General features: G+C 44.2%; 1 long non-coding RNA gene and 2 other non-coding genes across 3 annotated transcripts; 2 read left to right on the forward strand and 1 right to left on the reverse strand.

The window, feature by feature from the left end:
* Positions 1-7,756: 7,756 nt before the first annotated feature.
* On the reverse strand, positions 7,757-7,838 carry trnas-uga (transfer RNA serine (anticodon UGA)). Its single transcript has one exon. It is a non-coding gene; the product is annotated as a tRNA-Ser (tRNA).
* A 4,084-nt stretch (positions 7,839-11,922) lies between these two features.
* On the forward strand, positions 11,923-11,994 carry trnaa-ugc (transfer RNA alanine (anticodon UGC)). Its single transcript has one exon. It is a non-coding gene; the product is annotated as a tRNA-Ala (tRNA).
* A 606-nt stretch (positions 11,995-12,600) lies between these two features.
* Positions 12,601-21,984, forward strand: LOC147270095 (uncharacterized). The gene is made up of 3 exons (XR_015115665.1): positions 12,601-12,745; positions 13,114-13,747; positions 21,904-21,984. It is a non-coding gene; the product is annotated as an uncharacterized LOC147270095 (long non-coding RNA).
* The last annotated feature ends 2,279 nt before the right edge of the window (positions 21,985-24,263 follow it).

Here is a 24,263-nt window from a genome sequence, read left to right on the forward strand (position 1 = left end):
TGCTGGTGATTAAAGAAGAGGTTCCCCCTGAGCTGCAGGACCCAGAGCCCCCCCACATTAAAGAGGAGTGGGAGGAGCTCTGGACCAGTGAGGAGGGAGGGCAGCTTCAAGGGCAGCAGGAGGCTGATATCACCACGTTCCCCTTCACTCTGGTCCCTGTGAAGAGTGAAGGGGACAAAGAGAAACCTCAGTTCCCACAGCTTCATCAGAGTCTAACTGAGGAGAACTTGAAAGAAGAGTCTCTGAGCAGCAGCCCAATTCATCCTCTGAAAACAGAAGCTGATGGAGAAGAGTGTGGAGGACCAGAACCAGAACCAGCCAGCAAGGTAGATCCAGATCCACTTGAACAACCCCAGACTGAAGACCAGATGTCAGACTCTTCTGAATCCGAGACAGCAGTCAGTGAGGATGATTGGGTCAGACCTGATAACACAGCCTCCTCTGAGCACAAGGAACCCTTTGGCTCAAGGAAGAATTTGCTTCAGAAATTGAGCCCAGGACAGGAAGTGACTCATTGCAGCTCAAAAGAGCAAAAAGTAAAGACTGAAAGAGAATCAGAGATCATCAGGAACGTGACCTTTGGTCCTTCTGAATCTCAGACAGAAGTCAGTGAGGATGATCGTCCCTTCAGGTGCTCAGCATGCAGTAAAGGTTTTAGAAACAGAAGGAAGTTGGATGTACACATGAGAACACACACTGGGGAGAAACCATTCTCATGCTCAGTTTGTGGAGGAAGGTTTTCAGAAAAGGGATATCTGAAAAGACACATGAGAACACACACTGGGGAGAAACCATTCTCATGCTCAGTTTGTGGCAGAAGATTTTCAGAAAAGGGATGTCTGAACAGACACATTAGAACTCACACTGGGGAGAAACCGTTCCCCTGCTCAGTTTGTGGCAAAAGATTTTCAGAAAATGGATGTCTGAAAAAGCACATGAGAACTCACACAGGGGAGAAGCCATTCCCCTGCTCAGTTTGCGCTAAAAGATTCTCGGTAAAGGGACAACTGAAAAGACACATGAGCACCCACACTGGGGAGAAACCATTCCCCTGCTCTGTTTGTGGCAAAAGATTCTCAGAAAATGGACCACTGATAAGACACATGAGAACGCACACTGGAGAGAAGCCGTTCCCCTGCTCAGTTTGTGGCCAAAGATTCTCAGAACAGGGACATCTTAAATCACACATGAGAACACACACTGGGGAGAAACCGTTTCCCTGCTCAGTGTGTGGCACGAGATTTTCAGAAAATGGATGTCTGAAAAAGCACATGAGAACTCACACAGGGGAGAAGCCATTCCCCTGCTCAGTTTGCGCTAAAAGATTCTCAATAAAGGGACAACTGAAAAGACACATGAGCACCCACACTGGGGAGAAACCATTTCCCTGCTCTGTTTGTGGCAAAAGATTCTCAGAAAACGGACCACTGATAAGACACATGAGAACGCACACTGGAGAGAAGCCGTTCCCCTGCTCAGTTTGTGGCAAAATATTCTCAGAACAGGGACATCTGAAAAGACACATGAGAACACACACTGGGGAGAAACCATTCCCCTGCTCAGTTTGTGGCAAAAGATGGTCAGACAAGGGAAATCTGAAAAAACACATAAGAACGCACACTGGGGAGAAACCATTTGTCTAAACATGGCACTGAAGCTGTGAGAAAAGAGTGGGAGAAGCAGGTTGAAAGTCAAATAATGAATGTATCTAACTATTAAAACACAACAGTAAATCAAAAATGGGCCCAGGTGCTTCCAACTCGGAGGACTGATCAGCTCCCCACCCTCCACATACCTGCTTCAACACCAGAAACATCATGAAAGACATGAGATTCCGCTTGACTTTTCAGTTCAACCTGTGTTGGGAGCTAATTTGCGGTATGCGCACAAACTTGGTTACATTTGGATGCTGCAAAAATACATCCCTGCAATTCTTCAAAATAATTAATAACACAAGAACACACATTAGGTTTGTTTTGCACTGGAATTGTCCTTGAAGAGCTTCACAAGCGGGGAGAAGGATTTTAAACTCCACGCTGGATTTTACTGGAGGCCAGTGCAGCGAAGTTAAGACTTGGGGGTCTTGCTTCTTAGTTCCTGTCAATTTGCATGCAGCTGCATTGTGGACCAGCTGCAGAGTCTTCAAACACTTGTTAGTACAGCCTGATAATAAAGAGTCACAATAGAGCAGTGACATCACTAGATAATGTGTCTCGAAGGGTTTGGGGCCAAGCACAGGAACTTCTGTCTTATCAGAGTTGAACAGTGAAAAGTTATAAGTCATCCAGGCCTTCATGTCTGGAATGCATGCTTGTAGTTTAGACAACTGTTGGCCTTCATCCAGCTTTATTGAGAAATAAACTGGGTATCATTTGTGTAACAGTGGAAATGGATGGAGTGTTTTTGAATAACATGACCTAAAGGAAGCATATATAAAATGAAGAGTATCGGCCCCAGCACTGAACCTTGAGGACCACCATGTTTAAATTTTGGTTAGATCTAAGATTTATCATAAATGAGTACAAACTCTAATCGACTCACAGAGGGAAAGACTTCATCCAGCAGCCTAGAAGGTCTTGAATCTAAGAGACAGGTTGAAGGTTTTGATGAGGTCATCATTGAATGAAGTTCTGGACTGTTAATTTGATAAAAGTGGTCTAAAGAAACATCTGGTTCAACAGCAGTTTCTGTGTTGACTGAGTTTACAGGTCAATTAGAATCTCTTGAGGACAGGAGCTGATTAATTTGATCCTAATAGTTCCTATGTTGTCCTCAAAGAAGCTCCTAAAGTCGTCTCTACTGAGACCTGAAGGAATCCAGGGTCTACAGAGTCAGGACTCTGTCAGTTTAGCTCAGTGCTGGAAAGAAACCTGGACTGTTTTCTGTTCCTCTGTTAGTGATGAATAATAGGAGGCTCTGGCTCTACTGAGGACCTTCTTATCCATTTGAAGACTTGTCTGCCTCTTGTTTAGTTGCCTGGTGATGGAATTCTACCACACAGCTGTTCTCTGTTGTTTAAGGATCTTTTTTTTAAGGAGCAATGGAGTCTGGAGTTGTTGGTAGTGAACCTGCAGTTTTATCTGCTATGAGGTCCACCTCCAATGACTCAATTCAGAATCAGGGATCTCTGTAGTAGGGAGACATGGCATTGAGTGTAACACAGGTGGAATGACTTCCTTCAGATGTGGTCAGACCCACCCTGAGAGTTTGGGGAGAACCCTTGAAGCCTGGGACTTCAGGTCAAACGCTGAGACCACGGCGTGATGGAGAGTTCTGATGATTCATCAGCACAATCAAACTCTGAGAACTCCTCCCTCCCTGGTTGATCTGAGTCAAAGTTCCCATGTCTGATCAACTTCCTGTCCTGATGACATCACTACTGCAGGTGAACAGTTAGCATTGCTCTGTTTGATGGAGCTGCGTTCAGGGAATGAGGAAGTTTCCCTTTGTGTCACTGCTTCTCTACTAATCTGATCTCTGATCAGTTCACCAAGAAGAGTCTGGGGTCAGGGGCTTGATGAGTAGAGCTGTTTAGTCAGGAGGAGGCTGCTCTGATTGGTTCCTGACACTGAAACAAGGCCAAAGCTCAAGTACACAGGCCCACATATTGAAGTATTCTCAGTCTTCCCACTTCAAGTATTTTCCCACTTCAAGTATTTTCTACTCTACAAACCAAGTTACCTCTTATGTTAAGTTACTTGCTGAGAGTTATGCAGGACACTTGGATGGAAACATAACCTTTTTCTCTAATCAGCACAACAATGTGGGCGTGTAGTGAATCAACACCATAACAGTAACGAGGAATGAACGCAGCAGCCATCTTGGAATCACCAGGTTTACAAGGCTTCCACTCTGTGAGAGCAACCCCTCGATGGAGGAGAAGAAGCCAGACCATCAAGAAGACCTGAAAGAAGACAGCAGAGGCAGGCAGAGGAACCAGAGACACACAAACAGACACAACACTGCCACCTTCTGATCTGATGACATCAGAGTTGAATGTGTGGACTGATTTGGAGGCCAAGCCTCACAATAAAAGCAGCATTTTCATGGGAATGTGTTCCATCCAGGGCTTCACAATAAAAGCATTTGAAATGATGAGTCATTTTAACAGATGTTTGTGTGTCGGTTGTCGTATGAGTCACAGCAGGTTGACAGTTTGGGGAGAAACTCTTGAAGACTGGGACTTGAGGGGCCCGTTTCACAAAGCAGGTTCATCAAACCCTGAGTTTCATCCTGATCTCTGAGTTGATCTTCCCTGAGATAGAAAACTCTGAGTTTTTGGTTTCAGAACAGCGGATTTGAATCAGTTTGATCAACTCTGAGTAGGTCCACCTGGGGTAAAGCGCGATCACGACAAATCTAAAAAGCCAGCATAAATGGAGCCCCGATGCACCGAGTCACCATGGCGACGGAGAAGAGGAGAGCTTTGTTTTTCACGTCAGTGGAGTTGGAAATCTTGATGCGATCATGTGAAGAGTTCCAACACGCGTTAAAAAGAAGTGCAACACCGCTGCAGCTGCAAAAGAGAGAGAGATGGCGTGGAGGAACTTTGCTGCTCGGGTCAATGTGTGACAACAGAAAGAAGGCAGACGCCCGTAAAACGGGTGGTGGTCCAGCACCACCACCTCTAACAGGCACAGGAGCCAGAGTTTAGGAAGGCCAGTGGCTGAGGGAGTTCATCCTTAGAACCCAACCCCCAAGACACCAGTGCCTTCATAAAATGTAATATGGCTCTCTCTCTCTCTCTCTATATATATATATAGATATATAGAGATATAGATATAGATATGCACCCATGACTTTATTTCCCAACAGGTTCTGCTGGTGCCATTTGCCTTGTGCCACAACAGACACAGTAACTGTCAGTAAAGATTTTCTCAATGTTATTTTAAGTCACTGAAACATCTCTCCTCCAGGACGAAGAGGATGGACAAACGCTGTCTGCTGCCTTTACAGTGGGGGATCCAGAAAGGCCTGTAGAAGTCACATCTTGATACATTCCTGATTCTTCTCCCATTCATATTTCTTACCATTCTGGTGGAATATAGAGACATCAGCCTACACTGAAGTATGAAGACAGTCTTGTCCTCTTTAACAGAGCATGGCTGGGCAGGAGGGTCCCTCGACCTCCAGTGCACACACTGACACAGTGAGATGTTCAGTCAACAGATTCATGTCCAACTGTCTAATCCTCATGTTCTCAGTTACCAGTAAAGGAACTTTACAGAGTCCACCTGCTGAGAAAAATGTAAAAAAGTGACAAAGAAATGCAGTCCTTGGACCGCCAGATTAGGAAAGCAGATCTGGAAACAGAACGACTGGAGCCCAAGTTAGAGGGGGGTGCATGGCTCCAGGTGAATATGTTAACTAGTGGAATGTGAACTGAACGAGCTTTTTTATTGCTAGGAAATAAAGAAGACCAAATGAAATGTGTATTGTTCCTTTATTGGACTGTGGTGGGGAGGATGATTGCTAATTAAATGCCAAAGTGATTCTGACATATGGTGTCTCTGACGGCTCTGCTGTCCTGGATAGCTGGCAGGTGGATGGGGTCGTCATCAGGCTCTTCTATTTGTAGGGCAGGGTGTTGCTCTCCTCTAATAGTGGCAATATTATGAAGAACACATGCCACAAGAATATCACAGGCCCTCTCAGGGGTCACCCTGAGGTGACGTAGGCACTGGAAACGGGCTTTTAGCAGGCCTGTGGTCATCTCCACCCGGGCTCTGGTCCTGCAGTGAGCCCAGTTGAAGTTCTGTTGGGGGCCTGGTTCAGGGTGCAGGTAAGGGGTCAGCAGCCTACGTTGGCATGGGGAACCCCTGTCACCCAGCAGAAGGCCATCAAACTCTCCTGTAATGTATAATGGATACCTGAGAGTGGATTAAAGGAGGGAGACAATTGACTTCTGTTGTGCAAATCTTTAGGCTGTACTTACCACGTTGCAGTCTGTTGCTCAGGTCAGACACAAAACATCTTGAGTCAGGGACAGACCCAGGCCACTATCATCCTCCGAATGTTGTGGCAGTCCAGCTGTCATGACGACAAAGATGGATTTGGACTGTGACCCAACGACTCAGGTCCTGACACCAGCAGACCCCTCCCCACCTGCAGCCTTTTTCCAGCTCCACCAAACCCACCATTCACTGCCTCCTCATCATCTGGGCATCAAAAGCAGCTCAGACCTGCTGCAGCTCAGAGACCTCAGCCATTTTTAGGATGTCTCCATGATTCTCCTTCACAGGATTTTCATTCAGAAACAAGAGAACTGTCAAAGACCACAACAGTTTTCAGCTTGCTGCTAAACAGTACTTCAACTACCATTCCACTGTGTAATGGCAGTGACTGATGTGTACTATATGCAGTACTAATCAAGTACAGCCCTGACTGCTACTTTATCTCCAATGCTAGGAAGGATAAGAATGTTGAAATGGACCCAGCAGGAAGAGAATCTCAAGTCATGGCAACTTTACTGAGCAGCACTCAGTTAAGTTCAGGAAACACCAGACATTTTTACCACCTGTCAATGAAGTAGTCAGTAAAATAAATACTACACTGAACAGTAGTGGAGGGAGAGCAGAGCTGGAAATGAGACCTTACTGGAGGGAATGAATCTAGAAATGTTAGAGTTCTTTCAGTTGAAGAAATCAGATTTGGGAGGGAAGTTCTGGACGTTTTCATCCATTTTTATTTCATCCAGATAAACAAATCATGTTTTCTACTTGGGCAGAATACGCTAACGTTGCTAACTAGCTAATATTATTTTCTAACTTCAGGCCTAAATTTGGGATTGACTGTTAAAATTGTTCACCTCACCTTTGTAACACCAGGTTTTGTATTGATGATGTCATTCTATTTGTCTCTGGTTCTTTCCATTCATAAATCAAACCTGAATGTTAGCTAGCCTGCTCTTACTGTGTTCCATCAGCTGCAGGTTTGACCACAGGTAGCTTAGCTAACTGCTAACTAATGAATGTTTAGTCCAACAAAGAATGGAGGTTGATAGTCATTCATCCAAAGTCTTTGGTTTCAGATGGAGCCTCAACTGAGACTCCTAGTTCAGAGGATGGGTTTGTTTGCTGTCAGGTTGCCACCTTTCTGGAGGAAGACAGGAGACAAGACAGGACATATTCTTTCACCAGGGGGTCAAAGCAGACATCAGTTCCCACTGATCCTGGATCTGGTCTACATTCCTGCCTGTTAAAAGAAGGTTTTAGTCACTACTGTTGCAGGATGTGCTTGCTGATGGAGAATTGTTGGGTGTTAACTGATGGAAGGACTGAGGTGCTGGACCTGCTCTACTTGTAGAGTGTCATGAGATCACTTTTGTTGTGATTTGGCACTAAAAAAATAAAATTGATTTGACTGAAATGGAAACTGTTGGGGGGGGGGGTGTAGCCTCCATAGGTTATGTGTTTGATCTCTGAATTCTGTGTTTGATCTCTGAATTCAGTCTTTGATCTCGGGGTTCTGAGCATTGATCTCCTGCTTCAGTCTTTGATCTCTGATCTTGGAGCTGATCTGGGAGCAGTCCTGATGTTAAATGCTGTGATGAAGGACAGTGTGGTGGTGAAATGGATGAAACATGTCAACATAAAATTAAATTTGAAACTTATTCCAAGCTTTATTTTGTGTTTGATGGCCATTTTTAAAGTCACTAATGATTTGCTTTGACTCCTGGATCCTGTGGTGCCTGATGAGGAGACAACTGGAGCACAAAGTAGGGGAAGAGGTCTGATATGGAACATCAACAGTTGAACGTTGTTGGCAGGACTCGAACCTACGCAGGGAGACCCCAATGGATTTCAAGTCCATCGCCTTAACCACTCGGCCACAACAACCACATTCACACGCATTTGTAGGAGACTGAAATTCACCAAATTATCTTTATTCTTATCTTTATTATTATCATTTTGATGTTCTAGAGGAGACAACATCTGATCTTTGTTAGAGCCACCAGTCAAAGGTTTTCTTTAAAGGCTGCAGCAGCTGAGAATGAGGAATTAATAACCATCTTAGTGAGGACATTTTGAAACAATGACAGAAAAGATGACATTTTGCCAGCTCTGCTGCTCCAGCCAGTGTTGGACGGTGACTTGGGAATCTTTATTGTTGAATATCAGACTCCACTGGTGAGTGGATGCTGTATAAATTCCATCCATAAATGGAGGTGGATCCTAAAAGGGCTCGTTGACTCAGGAGGATCTCTCCACCCTACAGACTGAGAAGGAACCATCAAAGATGGCAGTTGGAGTTCTGTGGGTCTGTCCTGGATTCCTCGTCCTCACGGACCAGAAGTCTGTCTGAAATACTGCACTGATTGATGATCTTTTCATGAATCTGAAAATGCTTCGAAATTTAAGAGGAAAACAAATCTATCTTTTATAATAATTTTCATCATGGGAACGCACGTCTGCTGCGGTTGGTTTTTAAACGAGAGCAGGAAAGGACAGACAACAGAAGGCAAATAAATAGAAGAAAAGACAAAAGAGAGAGAGAGAGAGAATGAGAGGGAGGGAGGGCTCTTGTGGGGCTACTTCCTCTTCCTCTGCTCCAGTTGGTTCCGCCCTGTCTGCTGGTGTCTCCACTGCTGTCACAGAGCGGCTGATTGTCACACCAAGAGACCGCAAGTGTCTCATGTTCAGTGTCTGGCACGGGACTTTGCAAAAGTAGGTAGTTATAGTTACTAGTTACTTCTGCCAAAATGTAACTGAGATAGTACCTGAGTTCCTCCACTCTGAAAGTAACTACTCACCAGGGAAAGTAACTACTGCAAGAAGACAGACATGTCCTCCCTCAAGCCTCAAACAGACCATTGGTCCTGTTTGGTGTTCCAAGTCACACGTCTGGCCTTCTGTTTGAGGGGAGGAAGGTGTGGGGAACCCAACCCCTGGTTTACTGGTAGATTCATCACAGCCGACTTGGCACACACTTTGTTTGTCTCTGACCAAAAGACACAACAGGACCTCAGAGGACCGTACGACTCTTCTTTTCTTTTCACCAGGAGAGAAGTCTTTGTTTTTTGGAAAATGGCCGATTGCAACGGTAAGCAATTTCTTTATGTATTGTTGTCTTTAACTGATGCGATGATAAATTACTAGAGTGCTTTTCAACATTTGAAACCTTTTTTTGTTGAGGAAAAGTCCGGTGAGCCTCTCTGTATGATCATATCATTAACAAATAAATATTTGATTGAGTAAACCACTAAAACTTCTAGCCCATGACCTTTGCTTTCAAACACCCAGATTGACCACGTGCCTTCTGTTTTAGGGGAGGAGGGGTGAGGAACCCCAACCCTGCCTTTGAGCTGCTCTGGCTGTTTGACCTCTGTTTAATGGTGATGTTATTTCTGCTTCTCTTTGACTGTATGGAACAAAACAAGCTGAGGGCCAGCGAGTGTATTCAGAGATGGAGGCCAGGCAGCTGGAATCTCCACCAGAGGAAGCTTCAGGGTGTGCAGGACCATACCTGGATCATGAAGACGGGTTCATGGATCGGGAACTTTCAGCCAAACTCATGGAGCGTCTAAGAACTGTTGTCTGACTGCTGCTCAATGCTGCCATGAACACACAGTGGACTGATGACTGGTGATGAAGCATTCATGTGAGAGCAACCACACGTGGGGAGGAAATACCTGATGACTATTTTGAAAGAGATCATGAAAACATACGATCCAGGCTTTGGAACAGAAACCTCATCTGCACAATTAGAAAGGACCTGTTCCTGAACCACAGGCTCATCAGTCCTGCTAAGATCACGGGCGCTGCTGAGACACTGTTGGAGACACTGTTGGAGACACTGGCGCAAGCAGGGGTGGCACCAAGAGCGACTGGTGACTGTTGGAAAGTACACAGGTAGGTGACCACTGCTGGAACATTCATGCTGAACAAGCAGGATCTCAAACATTGGTATTCTACTTAGGTGGCGCTACAGAGTTGGATGTACTTTTTTGACTACTCTGACTTTGCCTACATGCAGGAATGCTGCCCAGGCCTGTGCACTGCTAATGGGACTGATGGGTGCCCTCAACCTTGCATGTCCCCCACGACTGTGCTACACTTCTGAAGTGTTTCAAAAACTTCTCTTGGATCTGGATGGACTTCAACTGTCCCCCAAAGTCCACGCATTAAAGGTGAAATTGTCTTGAATGAAGATTTGAAGTGACAAACTTCACAATGCCAAACCGATGAGGTCAAGTTTGAATGGACGATGTTGCAGTTGAACAAGATTTGAAAGCACTTTGATGAAGCGTTTCAGGAGTTCTTGTCACGCTCACTGACTGTTACACACTGACGCTCACACACTCTCACACACTCACTTTACAGATGTGCGGTACACACACGGTGAAGAGGTTTTTGCTAAGAACATTTTTGTTTTGTTTCTTTAAGAACATTTTTGTTTTGTTTTTTTAACAACATTTTGGTTAGTTTTTTCCTGAAAGTACTTGTAATACATTGATTCTTAAAAATAAATATGTATTTGTACTTTGACTACTCTAAACAGACCGTAGGTATGAATGTGAATGTGAATGGTTGTTCGTCTCTGTGTGTTGGCCCTGCGATGGACTGGCGACCTGTCCAGGGTGAACCTTGCCTCTCGCCCGTTGTGTAGGAATAAGTGGAAGACAATGGATGGATGGATGTATTTATTTGTACTGTATTTTAGTTGTGTGATCCTCTTCCTGAGCCTGTCTACCTGGACAGTGAGGACCAACAAGACATCCTTGGTGCCTTTCTGAAGGCAGTACTTCATAGAACACCAACACAACTGAGCTTGACCGATGAAGTGCAGTTCATCTTTGGTGTTCTAGTTCCTGAGGGAGGCCTCACCATGGATATACTTTACAGAGTTTGTCCTTGCAGCAGTCAGTGACTTAATAGAGTCTAACAAAGGGTTGAACCTGAATGAGACAGTCACCCTTCAACATGGGGCCATGGCAGAGTGAACCAAGGACACTACAATGGGGGTGAGAGTGGAGCCATGATGGATTCGCAGTTCATCACCTCCACCATCATGTGGACCACCTGATCACCTCTCCCTCAACCTCTAAATAACTCATTCCCTGACCAGGAATTGAACCCGGGCTGCGGCGGTGAAAGCGCCAAATCCTAGCCACTAGACCATCAGGGACCACACTGAGCTCTCCAACAACAGAGACTATACACAATGACTCAAGAACACAGGACTCTGTGGTCTCAGCTTGAGATGCAGAGGGTCCTCCAAGACCACCAGACACCTCAGCCCCCTAAAGACAGTCCACCCCCAGGATCCTGCCCCCCTCTGCTCCAACTCAGCCATCCATTCATAACTGACTTTGTCTCAGTCTCTTCTCAATGCCAGTCACTGAAACACTGACAATGTGATGGGGGCTTCCTGTCTTTACTGCATTTTCTTCAAGGCTCACTACTGCTACTTCCTACAGTCGTCTCTACTGTGTACTTGTACTACCAGTTGTTATGAGCATCTGTGGATTTCTAAATATTCCAGTCCTCAGTTTGCAACTGTATCGTGATGATGGGTCAGTTTAGAGCTGTCAATCAATGTTAATAATTGATCTTAACATCTGTACATTATTTTAGGAGCACAAATACTTTTACTTCATTCTGAGGATGAGCAGACGTTCAATATAATTCTCATTTCCTGGTCAAAGACTCCTGCTAGTCAGAGAGGATCTGGGCTGGATTGGAAAGCTTCAGAGAGGAAAACCTTCACTCTGGACTGGACTGAGAACGGAGCAGCCTCAGCTTCCTGGAGCCTGACTTGCCTCTGTGGTCTAAGGCTGTGTGGGCTCACATCACAGTGAAACTACTGAGATCACAGAGCCTTTAAGATCACAGGCTGACTTCCTTTTTATCCCTAAAATGAAGAAGAAAAATGTTGTCTGTGTTTGTGTTGCTGCATCAGTTAAACAGTGACTCTGACAGAGGGGATGTAGCTCAGTGGTAGAGCGCATGCTTTGCATGTATGAGGCCCCGGGTTCAATCCCCGGCATCTCCAGCTGGTCCTTTGGAGCCTTCATCTTATCAGCTAAATTGATCCATAAATGTGACAACAGTTGATAACAAACTACCAGAAGAGAAACCAGTCTGTTGCGTATCAAAGTATTTGTAGCTGGGTCAGTGTGACTGTGAGCCTTCATAGCCAGCATGAAGGAGCTGGTTTTATCTTTGCTGGGGAAATCCCACACACAGCTGCTCTCAGTTCCAAATGTGTGTGTCCTCACTCCTCCGTCCTCCTGCTGCCCTCAGAATACAGACACAATTCAACCTGGCAAGTTTGGAGCATAGAAGTGCTCCTGAAGAGATGTGTGTCAGCCCACAGCTGGCTGGTCTTACCTGGAACCTCAAGATGAAACTGCTTCCACAGATTGGAAATGAATCTGATGTTGACTTTTGGACAAATCACCTGTTCATCAGTTCATCATCACTTCCATCCATTTTCTACTGCTTATCTTGTTATAGAAAGGAGTCTATCTGCTGTGTGACTGAGGCAGTTACTGTGAGCTGCTGCATGTCTCAGTGTGTGTGTGTGTGTGTGTGTGTGTGTGTGTGTGAGTGTGTGTGTTGTGGCAGGATAGCGCCACACTCCCCACCGTGAGGGGCAGTGTGGCAGACGATAGTGAGTGGTCACCTAGAAGTAGACCTGGTCCGACCCTTCTCCGTCCTTTCCACTTCCTCTCCCTCCTTTACGGAGCCGACAGCCGTGCGTGGTGGCGTCTCGCTGGTCAGCAGATCGGTTACAAACAAAGGTATGCATGCTTGCTCTGCTCCATTATTCAGTGTCATGGGCCCCCTGTTTACTCCAGTTTTGCTCCGTCCAGCGGTGTGGTGTTACTGGGAGCTGGGCTGTCTCCCTTGGGCCAGTGTGTGCGTGGTGCGCTTTCTGTGGGTAAGACGCGTAGTTGTCTGCCTTTCATATCAAGCTGCCGATGATCTGTGGTGTTCTGATTATCCTCTCCCGGCCATCGTTTGTGTAGTCTGGGCTGCGGACTTCCTCCTCCTGCCTCGTCTGACGCCATGATTCTGCTCTCCGGGAGGAAATGTTTATTCTTAGCTTTTGTTATTCTGTAATGACCTTCATCCACATTTTAATTAGGTTAACTTGTTTATTTTGCAGTGCGCAGCCGTCAATTGCTGCTGTGAGCCTCGCTGCTGTTTTGGTTCTTCCTCTTCTCCTCTTCTTCTTCAGTCTGGATTCTTGCTGATTCGGCTCATAACGGCTCTGATCCCAGTAACGGCGGTTAAAGCCGTGCACGACGGCCTTAAAAAGAGCCTCAACGTGGGCAAAGAGAGGGCATCCCGACCCTCATCGGCGCTGAGCCATCCCCCTTGGAGACTGGTTTTAATTAGAGGGGCAGACATTTCCTTAATTACTTGAGTTTATTCCTTTTCTATTTGTTATTTCTTTCTTTGAATTATTACTGTTAATTTTTGTGGGTTACATTTGATTTATTGTTTAGAACGCTTATTATTATTATTATTATTTTGCCTTTTGCTCCCCATTTTGATCATTTGGATTTAAAATAGTTTCTGTTGGGGTATTTGTGGTAGTGATATTTAGTTCGTGTGTGAGGGTTGCCTTGATTTCATGTTTTTGATGGTGTTCTTTTCTTTTCTTTGACAGGTGTTGAGGGCCCAGAGCGGCAGCGGTCCCCCTGGTGGTGGTTCCTTATTCCTGTTTTTTTGGGTTGCTGTGTCACGGGCGCAGTGTAGTTTTTTGGATCCCTCCCCTTTTCGTTACCGCTGTCGTGGTAAGCCCCAGCCCTGTCCCCTTTTCCTTTCGGTAATTCGTCTTGCACTCCTTATTATATCCATTGGTATTCATTTAGTCTGTTGCTCATTTTAAACTATTTTTCTAATAAAAGTATTTTTATTATTGGAAATCACGGTCCTGTCCTGTTGTGTCTCTCGAACTGTGTGCCTTTGTTCAAATGGAAGCCTGGTCATTTTGAAATTTTGTTTATATCCTGGGGTGAAAGCCCCCAGGTGGCGTTGTCGGCAACTGTTCCCCACCACTCGCCTTGCCACACGACGAACCTCAAAATAATACGACACTGATGTCGTAAGAATTGCTAATGAACTCAAAATAATGCTACAGTAATGTAGTAAGAGTTGCTAATAACCTCAAAATAATGCTACATTGATGTAGTAAGAATTGCTAATGAACTCAAAATGATGCTAACAGTAATGGAGTGAAAGTTTCGAATAACCTAAAAATGAATCTGACAGTAATGTAGTAAGAGTTGCTAATAACCTCCAAATAATGCGACAGTGATGTCAGAAGAATTGGTAATGATCTCAAAATGATGCTAACAGTAATGTAGTAAGAATTGCTAATGATCTCAAAATGATGCGACAGTGATGTCGTAAGAATTGATAATAAACTTAAAATGATGCGACAGTGATGTCAGAAGAATTGCTAATGATCTCAAAATGATGCGACAGTGATGTAGGAAGAATTGTTAATGAATACAAAAATGATGCTGACAGTAATGTAGTGATAGTTGCTAATAAACTCAAATTGATGCTGACAGAAATGTAGTAAGAGTTGCTACGATCCTCAAAATAATGCGACAGTGATGTCAGAAGAATTGCTCATGATATCAAAATGATGCGACAGTGATGGAGTAAGAGTTGCTAATAACCTCAAAATAATGCTACAATGATGTTGTAAAAATTGCTAATGATCTCAAAATGATGATAACAGTAATGTAGTGATAGTTGCTAATAAACTCAGTGATGCTTACAGTAATGTAGTAAGAGTTGCGAGTAACCTCAAAATGATGCTACAGTGATGTCTTAAGAATTGCTAATGATCTCAAAATGATGCGACAGTGATGTCGTAAGAATTGCTAATGATCTCAAAATGATGTGACAGTAATGGATTAAAAATTGCTAATGTACTCATAATGATGCGAAAAGTAATGTAGTGAAAGTTTCGAATAACCTCAAAGTGATGCTGACAGTCACGTAGTAAGAGTTGCTACGAACCTCAAAATAATGCGACAGTGATGTCGAAAGAATTGCTAATGATCTCAAAATGATGCTAACAGTAATGTAGTGATAGTTGCTAATGAACTCAGTGATGCTTACAGTAATGTAGTAAGTGTTTCAAACAACCTCAAAGAGATTATGACAGTCATGTAGTAAGGGTTGCTACGAACCTTAAAATAATGCAACAGTGAAGTAGTAAGAGTTTCTTCGAACCTCAAAGTAATGCGACAGTGATGTCAAAAGAATTGTTAATGATCTCAAACTGAAGGGACAGTGATGTCGTAAGAATTGCTAATGAACTCAAAATGATGCTAACAGTAATGTAGTGATAGTTGCTAATAAACTCAGTGATGCTTACAGTACTGTAGTAAGTGTTTCGAACAACCTCAAAGTGATGCTGACAGTCACGTAGTCAGAGTTGCTACGAACCTCGAAATAATGCTACAGTGATGTCTCTGAATTGCTAATAAACTCAAAATGATGCTCACAGTAATGTAGTGATAGTTGCGAATAAACTCAAAGTGATGCTGACAGTAATGTAGTAAGAGTTGCGAGTAAATTAAAAATGATGCTGACAGTGATGTCGTAAGAATTGCTATTGAACTCAAAACGATGCTGACAGTAACGTAGTGATAGTTGCTAATAAACTCAGTGATGCTTACAGTCATGTAGTAAGAGTTGCTACTAACCTCAAAATGATGCTAACAGTAATGAAGTGATAGTTGCTAATAAACTCAAAGTGATGCTGACAGTAATGTAGTAAGAGTTTCGAACAACCTCAAAGTCATTATGACAGTCATGTAGTAAGGGTTGCTACGAACCTTAAAATAATGCAACAGTAAAGTAGTAAGAGTTGCTTCGAACCTCAAAGTAATGCGACAGTGATGTCAAAAGAATTGTTTATGATCTCAAAATGATGGGACAGTGATGTCGGAAGAATTGCTAATGAACTCAAAATGATGCTAACAGTAATGTAGTGATAGTTGCTATAAACTCAGTGATGCTTACAGTAATTTAGTAAGTGTTTCGAACAACCTCAAAGTGATGCCGACAGTCATGTAGTAAGAGTTGCTACTAACCTCTTGTCAATGAATTGCTCATAAACTCAAAATGATGCCAACAGTAATGTAGTGATAGCTGCTAATAAACTCAAAGTGATGCTGACAGTAATGTAGTAAGAGTTGCTACGAACCTTTAAATATTGCAACAGAAATGTAGTAAGAGTTGCTATGAACCTAAAAATAATGCGACAGTGATGTCAGAAGAATTGCTAAAGATCTCAAAAATATGCGACAGTTATTTAGTAAGAATTGCTAATGAACTCAAAACGATGCTAACAGTAACATAGTAATAGTTGCTAATAAACTCAGTGATGCTTACAGACAGTCATGTGGTAAGAGTTGCTACTAACCTCAAAATGATGCTAAAAGTAATGTAGTGATAGTTGCTAATAAACTCAAAGTGATGCTTACAGTAATGTAGTAAGTGTTCCGAACGACCTCAAAGTGATTATGACAGTCATGTAGTAAGGGTTGCTACGAACCTTAAAATAATGCAACAGTAAAGTAGTAAGAGTTGCTTCGAACCTCAAAGTAATGCGACAGTGATGTCAAAAGAATTGTTAATGATCTCAAACTGATGGGACAGTAATGTCGTAAGAATTGCTATTGAACTCAAAATGATGCTAACAGTAACGTAGTGATAGTTGCTAATCAACTCAGTGATGCTTACAGTAATGTAGTAAGTGTTTTGAACAACCTCAAAGTGATGCTGACAGTAATGTAGTAAGAGTTGCTACGAACCTTAAAATAATGCAACAGTAATGTACGAAGAGTTGCTACGAACCTCAAAATGATGCTGACCGTAATGTAAGAAGAGTTGAAACTAACCTGAAAATGATGGTACAGTGATGTCGTAAGAATTGCTAATAAACTCAAAATGATGCTGACAGTCATGTAGTCAGAGTTGCTACTAACGTCAAAATAATGCTACAGTGATGTCGTAAGAATTGCTAATGAACTTAAAATGATGCTAACAGTAATGTAGTGAAAGATGCGAGTAACCTCAAAGTGATGCTTACAGTCATGTAGTAAGAGCTGCGAATGAACTCAAAATAATGCGACAGTGATGTACTGCGAATTGCTAATAACCTCAAAATAATGCTAGTGATGTCGTAAGAATTGCTAATGAACTCATTAATGAACTCAAAATGATGCTAACAGTAATGGAGTGAAAGTTTCGAATAACCTCAAATTGATGCTGACAGTCAGGTACGACTGTTGCTACGAACCTCAAAATAATGCGACAGTAATGTCAGAAGAATTGCTAATGAACTCAAAATGATGCTAACAGTAATGTAGTGAAAGTTGCGAGTAACCTAAAAATTATGCTGACAGTAATGTAGTAAGAGTTGCTAATAACCTCAAAATAATGCTACAGTGATGTTGGAAGAATTCCTAATGAACTCAAAATGATGCTAACAGTGATGTCGTAAGAATTGCTAATGAACTCAAAATGATGCTAACAGTAATCTATTAAGAGCTGCTAATAACCTCAAAATGATGACAGTAATTTAGTAAGAGCTGCTAAAAACCTCAAAATAATGCTACAGTGATGTAGTAAGAACTGATAATAAACTCAAAATGATGCGACAGTGATGTCGGAAGAGTTGCTAATAACCTCGAAATGATGCTAACAGTAATGTAGTGATAGTTGCTAATAACCTCGAAATGATGCTAACAGTAATGTTGTGATAGTTGCTAATAACCTCGAAATGATGCTTACAGTAATGTAGTAAGAGTTGAAACTAGAACAACAAACTGTCCTCTGATGGTTGGACAGGTTGGTTTGGTCCGTCCTCTCACTCATTAAAAGCCCTTATTACTCATCATTCATCCAATCTGACACTCACGTCTGCAGTGGGGAATCCCCAGCAGCCCGCGGCACACATGGAGCAGTCTCGGCCAATCACGTGGGGCCTGCAGCGGCACCGACCACCAAATGGCTCGCAGGTGTCACTCTCAGCTCCAACCTCATGGCAGGCACAAGGCAGGGCGCTGTTGGTGAAGAGAGCCCAAGAGACACAGCTGAGCTGAGACAGAATGGAGACGAAGGACAGGAGGGACGACAGAGAAAAAGGAAACGTTAGCGAGACATTTTAGGAAAATTAGTTTAGTGGGGAAAAGGTTCTTAGCCAAACTTGCTAAATGGAAGGACAACAAAAAAACAAAGATCTTCAAAAGAAAATTAGCACAAAATGAAATCCTGCAAGAGAAAGTAAATCAAGAACTAAATATTCTTGAGGCTCAGGTCTTTAGTTCCAATGCTTGTAAATGACATCTGAATGCATTCACAACCCAAATCTGAGCAGACAGAAGCGTCCCAGTCAGGCCCAGTTTAGTTCCTCTAGAACATTCAGGGATACAGAACAGGGACCAACTCAGGCTTGGAGACACTGACTTGACATGAAAGCTATTGAGGCCACAGTTGCTAATGAAGTGGTCAGATTTCTCCAGTGGTTCTTGGTTCAGGGAGCTGGAGCTGGAGCTGCTCTCAGGCACCACCAGGACGTAATCCTGGAGAGACAGAAGGAAGAAGTCCAGGCCTGACAGAGGAGAAGGAGGCACAGAGTAGAAACAGCAGATACGTGTGGGGAAAGGGAGAGGGTATCAGTCCAGCAGAGGAGCAGGAAACCTACCACCACAGGGCTCTGCCTGCAGGAACCTGCAGGTGAGGAGGACCTGGTGGTCCGGCACATCCAGAATGATCTGGTTTTCAGACACCGGCACGTTTCGGCAGCCGTAAGCGTGGGGACAGAAGGAGGCGTTGGCGTGGCCTGAAAGACACAAACAACCATCTCCATTTGAATGTTTCTCAAACAGCCGGAGCAGGAAAGCTAAGATGAATCAAAGATCCTCCACCCTGCCAGATCCGACCCTGGTAATGTAGACCTGCACAGGGTGGGTGGGGTGGAGCGGCTGGCGGTGGTGGAGGATGAAGACGTATCTGCCCAAAGCCTGGACACGGTGGAGTCCACCGCAGCGTTCTGAGTAGAAGGATGAGAGCGATGTTCAATGGTACATGTTTTCTTTCCTGAACCGCCGATGTTTCCAATCACGAATCTCAGTCATGAGATTTGAACATCATGGAGGAGTTCAAAAGTGTCAAACTGGGCCGGTCTCCATTTTATGAGTCCAGAGACAGAGGATAAAACTACAAGTCCCTGGTTCAGATTTGACTCGTCTGAATCCAAACACAGCAGCGTTCTTCCACCAGGCCAGATGAGTTGATCATGATAACAAGATATCTTCATGCTACTACAACACACAAACTCATCACCAGAAAAGACTTCATGGTGGAACAACAAATCTCCTCCCAATGGGAAAAACATTGAGTTGAACAATCAACTTTTCCATGATGACATGGAGAGCTTGGCAGCAGCAGCAGGCTTCCATTGGGGGCTGATATGCCAGCTCCACTTAGCCTTCTTTGGAATGGTTTCACCTGGAGTGATGCTGTTATTGAGACCTTTTATCTGGAACAACACCACCTGCATGGAGACTGAGGACTTCAACAGATGCAGATGTTGACCCAGAATAAATCTAAATATTCCAGATGTGTTAAATCAATCCAGCAGCAGTGGTGGGAAGGTGGGAAGGGGAGGGAAGGTGGATCAGAACCGTTCGAACAAGAGCGCTGAGGGGACACAGGAGGAGCTACAGGGGGAGGGAAGGTGGATCAGAACCGTTCTAACAAGAGCGCTGAGGGGACACAGGAGGAGCTACAGGGGGAGGGAAGGTGGATCAGAACCGTTCTAACAAGAGCGCTGAGGGGACACAGGAGGAGCTACAGGGGGAGGGAAGGTGGATCAGAACCCTTCTAACAAGAGCGCTGAGGGGACACAGGAGGAGCTACGGGGGGGGGGGGGAGGTGGATCAGAACCGTTCTAACAAGAGCGCTGTCCCACTAATGTTCCTCACCAGAATCCTCCTGTCAGGGGGGAACCGTCCATGGGTGCTGATGCAGCGGACTGAAGGTTCAACGTAGTCCATGCTGAACTGGTCTTTAGGCACCAGGTGGACTTTGTGCTAAAAACAGCAGAAAAAAAAGACAAAAAGCGGAGAATTTTAACAAAAGTATGCAAATGAGCTGAAGATCAAAATACAAAAAGTAAATCAAGGTTTTTTTCAAATGATTGCCAGCTATTTAGCTAAGAGAAAGACAAATGTCAATCAAGATGTCAGAATGGAACGATCCCACTGGCTTCTGGTCAAGGGAACCATGGAGATGCTAACTTCCTTTTGGACTATCAGGGTGTCTCATCCCTGACATGCTAACTTCCTGTTGGACGATAAGCGTGTCTCATCCCTGACATGCTAACCTCCTGTTGGACTATCAGGGTGTCTCATCCCTGACAAGCTAACTTCCTGTTGGACGATAAGCGTGTCTCATCCCTGACATGCTAACTTCCTGTTGGACGATAAGCGTGTCTCATCCCTGACATGCTAACTTCCTGTTGGACGATAAGCGTGTCTCATCCCTGACATGCTAACTTCCTGTTGGACTATCAGCGTGTCTCATCCCTGACATGCTAACTTCCTGTTGGACGATAAGCGTGTCTCATCCATGACATGCTAACTTCCTGTTGGACGATAAGCGTGTCTCATCCCTGACATGCTAACTTCCTGTTGGACTATCAGGGTGTCTCATCCCTGACATGCTAACTTCCTTTTGGACTATCAGGGTGTCTCATCCCTGACATGCTAACTTCCTGTTGGACTATAAAGCCTGATTTAAGCCTGATTTATGCTTCTGTTTCGAGTAGTATTCGTACCTACGCCGTCGACGCAGACCGTACGCCGTAGCCTGAAACGCGCCTCCAAAAAATCCTGCTTACGCATCGCGTCGACGCGTGGTGACGTCAACGTCGAGGACTGTGATTGGTCCCGCTCAGAACGTTATTTCCGGTTGAGTCGCGGCAAAGCAACACCGCCATTTTCAAAGTTTCTGTGGTGAAAGCTCCAAGAAAAAATGGACCAAGCCGAAGAGAGGATTATCGAGGAGGTGCTCAAGTACGACCACCTCTACAACTCCTCTTCGCGGCACTACAAAGACTGACAAATGGCCAACAATTGTTGTCTGTGACCGGAAGAAAACCGAGGAATCCGACAAGAGCCCGTAAACAATAAAGACAAAGCCACACCCCCTAGCGGCTTGGCGGTGTATTGCAGAGCAACGCGTTCCCCCGACGCAGAATAAACCAGGTTTTCCAGTCGCACCTGTTTTACGCCCCCGTGCCAGATAAGGACCCCCATCGGGCTGTGCCACCCTGGAGGGAGCGCGTCTCACAGTCAGTCAGCGGAACCATGCGGATCTGGGCCGGAGCTGTGGGAAGGAGCGCCAATTGTATCGGGTTGTTGTTTTCTGGACTGCAGCAGAACAGGAGCAGCCGGGACTGGAATGTAGAAGTAGGTTATCTTGAAGTTGACTCAGTTATGGTGAACGATATTGTGGTTCAACACTTTAATGAGCTTTAAGGCAAACATATTTCATGAGGAAACAACGCCGGAATTGGACGGATTTCAGCGGCACACAACAACGTATCCGATACACCTCATTGGAAACCTGGTGGTCTAAGACTAAGAAACACCAGTCACCATGAAGAAAGGAACTTTTAGCTGAGTACTCATGTTCTTTACTGCAGGTTGAATGTGGCATTTGTTGGACAGAAGCGTCTCATCTCAACAAAAGCACCTCTTCAGTGCTGAGGCATGATGGGGCCAGGCATGAGAATGAAGTCCCAGATCCACCAGGATGAACTCAGGTGTACAGCCACTCTCCAACTGACTCACAGTTGCTTCATTGATCATTAATTCCTCTTCATTTCTTCTCTCCTTCATCTTTAACCATCCAGCTTCCAGGAAGCAGATGCTGGATGAGGCTCTGCTGAATTTGATCCTGAAGGACTGCCAGCCCCTCAGCACTGTTGAGAGGGAAGGGTTCAGGGAATTGGTTCAGGTCCTTGAGCCTCATATGTTTGCCAACCAGGAAGGTTTGTGTGGAAATGATCTAAAGCAGTCGTTGATATCTCCAGTTTATTTCATCTCTAATTTCAATGTATTGATTTACTCTGGGTGTCATTTTCAGACCATCAAACAAACGGTGGCCAAAATGAACCAGGAGGAACGGGAAGGAGTGAAAAAGGAAGTCCAGCTGCCATGTGGACATCTGTGGACATGGAGGCTCCCTTGGCTCTGACCTGTCACTGCATTCGTGAGAATGAATGTGTTGGGAGTGCAAGACTTTCCACAAAGTCACCCTGCTGACAGTTTGGCCCCAGTCCAAAGAGGCCTGATGGAGGACTGGGCCATCACCAACAAAGTGAAGTGTCTTGTGAGCGATGCAGCACCAAACATGACAGCATCCACTAGACAGCTCCAAATTCACCACTCAGTCTGCACTGCACATCGTCTGAATCTAGGAGTCAGAAAATCCTGTGATCAGATCCCCACTTCCATCATCAGACACAAAGCCAGGAACACTGACACATCCTTCAGATCAGCACTACAGCCAAGGAGAAGCTGGCTCAGGTGCAGCAACAGATGGGAGGGCCAACCCTGAAACTCATCAGTGAGGTGCCAACACGCTGGAACAGCACACACAGCTGTCAGGGCTGCATGATGAGAGGGAACCAGTGTGGGAACCTCTGGCCTCTCTAAGACAGATTTGACTCCACTGACAGCTGAGGAGTTCACCACCATAGGAGAAGCACTTCTAGTAAACAGAGGTCATTCTAGTAGCCTGGTCCCTCTGTGGTTGAGCTATAATTTTAGGAAATATGGTCATTATTCAATGGTGACATCTCTCTGCTGAATAATGTAGAACTGAACGGATCCACTGGACCTTCTTTTTACAAACAGCAGCATGCAGCAGCTGTCCTGAGTGGAAAACTGCACATTTCTGTTGGTGAGAGTTAATCAAGTGATGGACTTTGTCTCTCAACAGAAGCTGTGTGGAAAAACCCTGCAGCTACGAGCGCTTCAGATTCTGAGAGTGATTCTTACGCCATTGGCTGGTTTAACCTGGCGTCTGACCGTGGAGGTGGCCGAGAGGAGCGTGACATGGCTGCACAGGTAAATCAACTATAGCAGAGTTAGTCTTTGGCAGCAGGCCAGGCCGACAAATGCGAATGTCTCTGACTGACTGACTGATGAAGTTGGACCATTGGTCAGCCACAATGATGCATGACCACAAATAGTGGCCTGGGTCTTGATGAAGCTCACAAGACTGTTAGCATCATTTTGAGGTTGCAAGCAACTCTCACTACATCACTGTAGCATCAATTTGAAATTAGTAGCAACTCTCATTACTCTCATTACATCACTTTAGCATCATTTTGAAATTAGTAGCAACTGTCATTGCATCACTGTCAGCATCATTTTGACATTAGTAGCAACTCTCACTACATTACTGTAGCATCATTTTGACATTAGTAGCAACTCTCACTACATCACTTAAGCATCATTTTGAGATTCGTAGCAACTCTCACTACATCACTTAAGCATCATTTTGACATTAGTAGCAACTCTCGTTACATCACTGTCAGCATCATTTTGAGATTCGTAGCAAATCTCACTACATCACTGTCAGCATCATTTTGAGATTCGTCGCAACTCTCACTACATTACTGTAGCATCATTTTTAGATTTTTAGCAACTGTTTCCACATGACTGTAAAATCATTTTAGGTTAGTAGCAACTCTCACATCACTGAAGCATCATTTTGAGATTAATTGAAACTCTCACTACATCACTGTAGCATCATTTTGACGTCAGCATAAACTCTCACTATTGTTCTGTCTGCATCATTTTGAGATTCGTAGAAACTCTCACTATATCACTGTAGCATCATTTCTTAGATTAGTAGCAACTCTCACTACATCACTGTAATCATCATTTTGAGGTTTGTCGCAACTTTCATTACATCACTGTCAGCATCATTTTGACATTAGGAGCAACTCTCACTACATCACTGTAGCATCATTTCTTAGATTAGTAGCAATTTTTATTGCATAACTCTAGCATCATTTTGAGATTAGTAGCAACTCTCACTACATCACTGTAATCATCATTTTGAGGTTTGTCGCAACTCTCATTCCATCACTTTTGCATCATTTTGAGATTCGTAGCAACTGCCACTACATTAATGTAGCATCATTTCTTAGGTGAGTATCAAATCTCATTACATCACTGTCAGCATCATTTTGACATTAGT

This window comes from Aulostomus chinensis, chromosome 1 (assembly GCF_037954235.1).
Source record: "Aulostomus chinensis isolate RoL2024-O1b breed Wild chromosome 1, RoL_Achi_v1.0, whole genome shotgun sequence".
NCBI lineage: Eukaryota > Metazoa > Chordata > Actinopteri > Syngnathiformes > Aulostomidae > Aulostomus > Aulostomus chinensis.